Source organism: Typha latifolia, chromosome 7 (assembly GCF_019914945.1).
Source record: "Typha latifolia isolate L0001 chromosome 7, TyphaL0001v2, whole genome shotgun sequence".
Lineage (NCBI taxonomy): Eukaryota > Viridiplantae > Streptophyta > Magnoliopsida > Poales > Typhaceae > Typha > Typha latifolia.
Genome location: NC_133092.1, coordinates 9,313,222 through 9,323,129, shown reverse-complemented (window position 1 = coordinate 9,323,129; position 9,908 = coordinate 9,313,222).

Sequence of the window (9,908 nt, the reverse complement as noted above, 5' to 3'; positions counted from 1 at the left end):
AAATAAATAAATATAAGTATTACTTATATTTATACCTAATTAATCATTAATTATAAAAATTATCATTAGTAAAATTATATTGAAGAATATATAATATTATTAAAATAGTTAATGTCTAAATAATCTATTTGCATTAATTAAGAAGAAAAATACGTAAATAAATAACATAAATAAAATAAATAAAGAAATAATTAGTTAATTAATTCTGCCATTAGTTCTGGGCTCGGCCCAACACTGCCTACTATAGTGCTGGGCCGAGCCCAGCACTATGCAGAAAGAAGGAGAAGAAGCCGAGGAAGAAGAAGAAAAAAAACGAGAGAAAGAAGAAGAAGAAGAAGATGAAGAATAGAAGAGAAGAAGGGAAGGAAGAGGAGGGAGGTGCGGACCCAGGTCAAGGGGGAGGGCACCGGCCGCTGCTGGCTAGACAGCGGTCGGCCTCTCGCCGGCGGCTCGGCTCCGACGAGCCCGAGCTCGGGGCAAGAAAGAAAGAGGGAGAAGAGAGAGAGAGAAAGAGAAAGAGAGAGAGAGGAAGAAAAGGAAAGAGAGGGGGGAAATAAGGGATCTCACCGGTGGCGGTGACTTCAGGGGAGGTGGCGGCGGGCCGACATCGGCAACGAGAAGAGGAACCAGTGCGAAAGAGAGTGGAGAGAGAGTGGAGAGAGAGTGGAGTGAGAGAGAGAGATTTAAAGAGAGAGAGAGAGAGGGGGGCGGTGGAGTAGGGGGTAGCGGCGGCGTCGGGGCCCGCCGCAACCGGTTGGCTGCGGCTGCAGTAGTGGGCGCTTGGCGCCCCCACCACGCAAGCTGCATTAGCAGCTTGCATGGGCATGAGGCCGGCCACGTCGTGCCAAAAATTAAATAAATTTTTTTTTTTTGGTTTGGATTGTTACAGTAGTGAGATGGATGTGGAAGGTAGAAAATGGAGTTGTGGCTAGGGTTTGGGTTATGAAAGGTGGAAGATCATTGTGGTAATGGGATAAAATATAAAGTTAGACGAAGGGGGAGAAATGGACCGACTCTTAGGGATGGGGCAGTTAGACATAAGAGAAGGGTGGTGGTAGCAATGCTGAAGTGACTTGGACCACACTAAGTCATCTCGTGCATGGATACTACCTATGCGATCTATTTTTTGTTTTGATTTAGTTGTTTTCTTTAGAAAAATAAGGATTCTTAGATGTCGCATTCGAACGCGGGAAGGTCATGTTTGAATGTCCCTTGTGAATGCCTGCATACATTAGCATCGATAGAGAATGCAAATTGTGCATTTGAATGCACTCAACCCTATTCAAACATACGCGTGCGAATGCCTGCATACATTCGCATCGACAGTGATCGCGGATTGTGCGTTCTAACTCACTTGACCCTGTTCGAATGCAGTTGGCGAGAATGCAATGTTTTTGATGGGTTCTACCGTACCAAAAGATAGGCTTTGATATCAATTGATAGGTTCTATCTTATCAAAAGATAGGCTCTGATACCAATGATAGGGCTACGAAATAATTCCTTCAAGATCTAAATTTATTGCAGGAAGTAGTCCATACAACCGAAGGAAAATATTCACCAAATATTCCCAGTTAGAAAATTACAAAACTAAGTGGAATAGATTCGTAACTCCCTGATTACTTTTTTTGTATTTACGCCCTTCACAGATTCGAATTATACCTAGGACAAAAATACTATATATTACGGATGATAGTGGTGGTGACGGGTAGAGTGGATGTTAGGGTTATGGATGTTAATGGAGATGAGGGTGGATTGTCGATGTTGTTTAAGGGATAAAGATGAAGGGGAAGAAGTGGTCGAGATCCTAAGGAAGAGGGAGGACTCGACAGACGAGAGATTAAGGGAGATTAAAAATTAGGAGAGACCTTGCCAACGATAGAGGTGGTAGGTTGGTGAAGAGGGAGGAGGGATATTAGGGTAGAGAGAATAGAGAGAAGATATGAGGCAAGAAATAAATAATCCAATAGCATAATGAATTTGGCTACCATCCACATCTTTATCATGGATTGAGTCTTCCCTTGTCGATGTGTTCTCCATTGATCTCCTTGTTGATACCATCTTCCTTATTTTTACCATTAATAGAGGTCTGAGGTTCGCTTGGCTCTAATACCAATAATAGTCTACGAAACAATTCCTTCAAGATCTGGATTTATTATAGGAAGTAGTTCGCATAATCGAAGGAAATTATTCACCAAATATTCTTCTGTAGTTATAAAATTATGAAACTAAGTGGAATTGATATGTAACTCCCTGATCTACGTATTTTGTATTTACACCTTTTGTAGATTCGAACTGTAACTAGGACAAAAATATGATATAGTGCGGATGATGGTGGTGGTGACGAGTGGAGTGGATAGTAGGGTTATGGATGATAATGGAGATGACGGTGGATGATGGATGTTGTTTAAGGAATAAAGACGAGGCGTAAGAAATGGTCGAGATCCCAAGGAAGTGGGAGAACTCGATAGACAAGAGAGATTAGAAGTTAGGAGAGACTTTGCCAATAGTACATGTGATAGGTTGGTGAAGAGGGAGGAGTGAGATTAGGATAGAGAGAAGATAGAAAGGAAAGAAACCAATAATCCAATAGCATAATAATTTTGGCTACCATCCACACCTTTATAAAGGCTAGCCAATAAGCCAAAATAATAATTATTAACCCTAATTCTAGTGGGCTCCCGTCGATCGCGTTCAAATGCACCTGATTGTGTTCAAACATGCTCGATCACATTCGAACGTACAAAAGGCATTCTCTGTCGATGCGAACGTGATGTAGATGTTTGAACGCGTCCGACCGTGTTCGAACGGGCATTTCACGTTCTCTATTTTTGTGAACCTGATGCAGGCGTTTGTAAAGACTTTAAAATGCGCCCCCAACTGCGTTTGAATGCGACCTACAAAAAATTTACTTAAATGAAATAAATAACTAATGCAATAAAAAAAGTCTCTAACTAAGTGTATGAATATCCTTGAAGTCAAATGTAACTGAACCTAAGCCATAGAGCCATTGAGTACCTAACACAACATCTGCTCCCCGAAGAGTCGATGGGTGAAGATCTAATTCCAAGGCATGTTCTTGGACCTTCAAGGTAACCTGTCGGCACATGCTATTTGCTCGAAGGGCTGTGCGATCTCCAATCATCACACCGAAGCCTAAGATTGGCTCCGGTGTCAAGCCCATCCTCTGGACCAACCTCTCATCCACAAAGTTGTGGGTGCTTTCGGTGTTGATAAGTATCCGCACGACATAGCCTTTCACAGTGCCATCAACCCGGAGAGTAGTCATTGTGGTGGATCCAGCATAAGCATGGAATGAGATTTTGTCTTGTACTTCCTCGTTGCTTTTCAGAGGTCCTTGGACAACAATCTCTTCATCTAAAACCTCCTTCTCTAGTTCAGCAACATCATCTAGCACCATCACTATTGTCATCGGTCGAGCACATTTGTGTCCCAGCGTGTATCTTTTATCACAATAGGAAGAAATCCCCTTCGCTCTTCTATCTTCCACTTGAGCTTGTGTGAGTCACCAAATAAGGGCTCTAGGAGGTCCCCTTACCTCTATAATCATTCGTGGAAGGGAGCGAATACATGTTGTACGCCATGAGCCAATCAGCATGATTGGTGAGGCTGTGGGCTACTAGTGTGCATCATTCGCCTCTGGTTCTATCCAGTTGCTCCATGATGTGTTCCGACGCTCTCTTATCTTCTCCTCCATCACTTGGGCAGTAGAGAAAGCTTCGAGAATGGTAGTTGGTCTGACCGCTTTCACCTCAGCTTGGATGTCCTGCTGAAGGCCACTAACAAACATGCTTTTGAGTTGGGAATCTATCCAACCCCATACTCTATTTCTTACATATTCAAATTCCTCTTGGTATGCCCTCATCGAAGTCTTTTGGATCAGCTTGGTGAGGGCGGCTTGAAAGTCTTTGTATCCAGAAGGTCTAAAACGAATGCAAATGGCGTCGGTGAATTCTTCCCATGTCCGGTAGGGCTGAGCTCGGTTCGTCGCTTGTTACCAATGGAGGGCAATCTCTTCAAGGTGGAATGATGCCAATAACACCTTTGGTGCATTAGGTGTTCGCTGGTACTCGAAAAAAAATTTGTGGGAAGTTGAGGCGAACGTGCACGAAGTCTGCGTTCTTCTTCATCGTGTTAGTTGGGCCTTCTTTCTCTTGGGTTTAATCCAGCATATCGAGGGGTCAGAGTTCTTCATAATCCGCCCACTCATCATCGTCATTGTAGTGAGGTGAATGCTTGCATTGATTTCATCGATGCTTGATGGCTCATTGCAACTCCATCGATGCTTGCATGGCTCATTGCAACTCCATCATGTCCACAAATAGCCTGATCATATTTGAGTTGATTGTAGAAGTCATTTCAGAAGTCCCGACTAGTGAGTTTGAGTTTGCCTCTGATATGATAATATCTATGGCCTCTCCCTCAACAAAGGTTCCTTCATTGGGTCTCGATGCAATAGATTTAGTTGTTGGCATGTTATCCGAGGAACCTAGCTCTGATACCACTTGTTATGGATCATGCATCCGTTCTTGATCAAGCTCGGATGTAGGGAAGTAGTCCGCATAGTCGGAGGGTAATATTTTCAAATTATTTTTTTGTGGTTAGAAAATTACGAAACCAGTGGTAATCATTCCGTATCTTCCCGATCTACGGTTTTGATAGTCATGCCTTTCGCATTTGTTTGCATCTAGGGTGGAAATACGTAATATTGCTGTGAAGGTGGAGATGACGGGTGATGGTGATGATGGTGATAAAGGTGGTGATAATGGTGATTAATTTAGTGGCACGTGGTGTTGATGGGATAAGGATAAGGGGGGAGAAGATCCCAAGGAGAAAGGAGGAATCAATAGTCAAAGGGGCTTAGAGGTAACCGATGTTGAGATGACACACGGCTAGGGCTTGAACAAGAAGGGAGAAGAGTTAAGTTAGAGGATGAAGGGAAGAAAATGCAATATTCATTCATAATCCCCTATTAGGTTGCCATCCACATCTTAAGAGGCTAACCTAACAAGCCAAACTAACAAATGGTAAACCTAGAAATATTGCATTCTCACTAATCGCGTTCGAATGGGGTCGAACATATTCGAACGCACAATTCACATTCTTTATCGGTGGAATGTATGTAGGCATTTGCAAGGGGCGTTTGAACGCAACCTCCACGTGTTCGAACGTGACATTAGAATTCTTATTTTATGAAGAAGACGAAACAAGAAATAGGGCCATAGGTTGTGTTAGGTTTTTAATTGTTGGCAATTGTGTACAAAATATTCTAAGTGTATTTTTACATGTATATGAGCTTTATACAAGTTAAGAAAATCTCTGGTTTTAAGAATTGCAAGATTATTGGAGAAAAGCTGTTGAGTTCACACCGCGTTCACAAATGCGTTCGAACGCGGTGCATTTACAAACGCGTTTGAACGCGGGTACTTGCGTTCACACAGATCGAGAGCTGCGTTTACAAACGCGTTCAAACGCGGGTACTACGTTCACACAGACCGAGAGTTGCGTTCACAAACGCGTTTGAACGCAGGTACTTGCGTTCACACAGACCGAGAGATGCGTTCACAAATGCGTTCGAACGCAACCTGAAGAATTCAAGCTGTCGCGTTCGAATGCACTTGGGCCCGTTCGAATGCACTTGAGATCAAGTCATGCCATTTGAACACACCCGGGCCGCGTTTGAACGCACTAACGAAGTTTGAAAATCTTGGACTTTCGTGAGTTCGGATAAGACTTGAAGTTGGCTATATCTTGGAGATCATATATAAGGATTGTGATGCCCTATCTCTAAGGGGGTTGAAGAAGCATTATTGGAGGAGACTTCTTGAGGCTACATCGGTTATTCAACTAACAAGGATTTACTCATCTACAAAAGTTAATCTTTCGTCTTAAGGGCTATCTAGACGAAAGATCAATCTCGAGGGCTACTGAGGTTGGACTTCAATCACGAGAAATAGTGAATCGTGGGTTCTAGTGAGCAAGACTGAGAGGAACAAAGTCGTTTGGATTGACGCGTTGTTTTGTGAGTCAATCTTGTAACTGCTACTATTCTAGTGATTGGTTTTGATCCGAGTTTGGATCCGTGATTTTTTCCCGTTTGGGTTTTTCCATATTAAAATCTTGGCGTTCATCTCTGCTTTCGTTTTTAATATTTCTTCGGACTTTTACTTAAGCGAACGAGTGATATCATTGCCTAGTATTTAATAGCAGAGCCTATAGAGTATTTAATCTTAACACTTCTACTGTGATGGAATCTGCTAATGTAATGATAGATGAATCCACGACTGATTTAACTGAAGCTACTCCTATTTCTGTTTCTGCAGATACATATGACGAAGAAATAGGAAAGGAGCTTGATCTGGAAATTGAGAATCAGGACGAGGACAAAGTTGAAATGAACAAAGATGACTACAACGTACCGGAACTATCTGCTAGAGTGAAATCAAATCATCCACTATCACAAGTGATCGGAGATGTGAATGAGCCAATTAAGACAAGACGACAAATCCAAAGTGAGGTATCATTTACTTGTTATACATCTTCTTTTGAACCTAAAAATGTGAAGGAAGCATTGTTAGACGATTCTTGGGTTAATGCTATGCATGAGGAATTAGAGCAATTTTCTAGGAATGATGTTTGGTATTTAGTTCCTAGACCTAAGAATGTGAACGTCATTGGAACAAAATAGATTTACAAGAATAAAAGTGATGAACATGGCAATATAGTTCGAAATAAAGCTAGACTAGTAGCATAGGGATATACTCAGGCTGAGGGTATAGATTTTGATGAGACATTTGCTCATGTTGCTAGATTAGAGTCTATTCGTATACTGCTTGCTATTGCTTGTCATTTAAAATTTAAATTATTTCAATGGATGTTAAAAGTGCTTTCTTGAATGGTACTCTGAATAAGATGTTTATGTGGAACAACCGAAAAGGTTCGAAGATCAAAAATTTCCTTCTCATGTGTTTAAATTGAAAAAGGTCCTCTACGGGCTAAAATAAGCTCCAAGAGCTTGGTATGAGAAGTTGACAACTTTTTTAGTGGATGCGGGGTTCACTCGAGGGGGAGTGGACAAGATATTGTTCATTAGACGGTTGAACAAGAGTTTAATTGTGGCACAAATATATGTGGATGATATTGTTTTCGGGGCAACGAGTCAATCTATAGCTAAGGAGTTTGCAGATCTCATGCATAGTCATTTTGAGATGAGCATTATGGGTGAGTTGAAATTCTTTTTGGGACTTCAAATTACTCAATTGGAAAGAGGGATATTTATCGCCCAAACCAAGTATGCTAAGGATCTTGTGACTAAATTCGGTTTAGAAAATGCAAAACATGCTAGAACTCCTATGAGTACAACTACCAAACTAGGTAAGGATATTTCAGGAAAAAGTGTTGATCAGACACTGTATAGGAGCATGATTGGTAGTCTTTTGTACTTAACTGCTAGTAGACCAGACATTGCATTTAGTGTCGGTGTGTGTGCTAGTTTTCAGTCTGAACCTAAGGAAACATATTTGTTTGCTGTGAAATGTATCATAAAATATATCGGTGGCACAGTTGACTTAGGTATCTGGTTTATTTATGACTCGGGAGCTATCATATCTGGATACACAGATTCTGATTAGGCAGGTTCATGTGATGATAGAAAAAGTACCTCAAGTGGATGTTTTTATATTGGAAATAATCTGGTTGCTTGGCACAGTAAGAAACAAAACTCGATATCTTTATCTACTGCGAAGGCCAAGTACATTACAGCGGGGAGTTGTTGTTCTCAGTTACTATGGATGAAATAGATGGTCAAAGATTACGACATTGAACAAGATACTATGGTGCTTTATTGTGACAATATGAGTGCTATTATTATATCGAAAAATCCAGTTCAACACTCGCGTACAAAACATATTGATATCCGATATCATTTTATACGCGAGTTAGTTGAAGACAAAATAATAGCACTAGAACATGTTGAGACGGAGAAACAGTTGGGTGATCTGTTTACAAAACCTTTGGATTACAGAGATTTGAGTATCTTCGTACTTATTTAGGGATTTGTGCTTTGGATTAATTTTTTTTGTTTCGGTTTGTGTATTTTTTTTATTTCATTTTGTTTCTTTTTAGGTTTTCTTTACTTTGAACTTTTCTTTGGTTTTAGTTTCAGATTTGTCGAGAGTTTTTGTCATAAAAAAATTGATGCACTCCTAGATTCAATAATATACTGTTGACATATAAATATGATTTTTCTCTTGATTATGAGTTATTATAGTCAATTTTATCATTTTGTAGTATATTGTATCATTTCTGACTTATTCACTCTCTCGAGTTCTATGATAATTAAACTAAATTTAATGTACTCATAACGTGTGTATATTCTTGAGTGAGCATGACATCATGAAATTATTTTTAAAATAGCTTACTATTGACTTTGATTTGCACAGTTTGACCTCATGCTTAGTCATCACAAATGTGTTCATAAAACATCAATAAAAATGGCTACAATTAGTTAGTGTGAAAGCCATCTTCTTGCACATTATTTGATGTGTACTACAAGAAAAGGGCTAGCTACTTATGTGTGAAAGCCATCATTGCACCTATATGGTTTAAGTATAAAAAAATTATAGGAAAAATTCCTGTTCTGTTATGGAGAATAAGTTGAAAAGTGCAAATTTAAATACTAAGTCGGTTTAACTACTGTGGTGTATCATTGTTTAAATAGGAAAGTTTATTTAAGAAGAATGTTTCATATTATCTATGCTCAACTTGCATATGCATATTGTTATGACCAATAAAGATTAATTTAATTTTGCGTGATGCATTAGAATTGATTATAATATGCTTTTGATGATTTGATTGATTTGTGTATGACTTATTTCATTCGATTGTCATATTCTATATCTTAAATCTATTTTGAATTTCTAGAAGTCAGTAGGAAAAACAATCCTTAGTGCGAGGTCAATGTCCATTACACCAAGAACTATAATTAAGTTCTTTTTCCATGATTTGAAGTTGGTCTCATTCAACATAGGTATGTTATTTAGGCATGTAGAAATGCTAACCGAATAACAAAGAAAGAATAAACAAACAAAATAACATGATTTAGTTGAAAAATCTATAATTTTATAAATTAAAGTAAAATAAAGGCTAAACCCAACCATCTTCATAAAGTACTAGTTTCCATTAATTGATCACCTTTGGGCAATGAATTAATTTCTTATAGTACTTTGGTGCAATAATTGAGTATTAATGATTAAATAACATGTTGATCAACATGTCTTCCTTTGGGTCAACATTGTTGATATTGTTAAACATAATAATCATCACTGTTCTTTACTTTACTATGATTAATTTGCACATATAACTTTAACAAATATTAACCTTCCTTTGGGCTGATCAATATTTGCACTTATTGAATGCACACCTAATACATTTTTGTACAATGAACACAAATTAACCTTATTAGAAGAGGTCATGACTTTGGTGACATAAAGATCATAACTTATAACTTAACCTTAAAGCATACACAAAATTGCATCATAATAACTATAATTTACACACAAAAATTATCACGTTCGCTCCGCATTCGAATATGCAACCTATAAGCATTCGAACACAACCTAAAGAGCATTCACACATATAGAAATGTATTTTTGTTCGTTCGAACAGTGCTGAGGCTTTTCATGGTGACTCAAGTCTATTAGAAAATCTAGGGGAAAGTCTTATATCAGTCACCTGCGGTGACTTTCTTAGGCGACTTTGGCGAGGTTAGGAAACAGTCCCAAGATGAATGAGAAATTTTCTAAGGTGATTCTAACTTCTCTCAACTGTTAGGAGAAAAGACACGATGTATAGATCATATAGTGACACCATCTAATGACCTTAATCGGATT